Here is a 204-nt window from a genome sequence, read left to right as displayed (position 1 = left end):
AAAACACTTCAGTTGTAAATTCTAAGAGGAATTTCTGTTAGGTTGAATTCACTTTCCACTTTGGAATCTCGCTGGCATCTTCCGTTTTTTTGTGGCTTAACGGTTGACCAATAGGTTCAGTTCAGTTCTCATTGATACAGGTCTTGAAAATGCTTTTTTTTTCTGGAAAACAAATGACCAAAGTCATTACTGTACCCGCAAAAG

Source organism: Cebus imitator, unplaced genomic scaffold, assembly GCF_001604975.1.
Source record: "Cebus imitator isolate Cc_AM_T3 unplaced genomic scaffold, Cebus_imitator-1.0 Scaffold82, whole genome shotgun sequence".
Lineage (NCBI taxonomy): Eukaryota > Metazoa > Chordata > Mammalia > Primates > Cebidae > Cebus > Cebus imitator.
Note: the sequence above shows the minus strand (reverse complement) of the source record.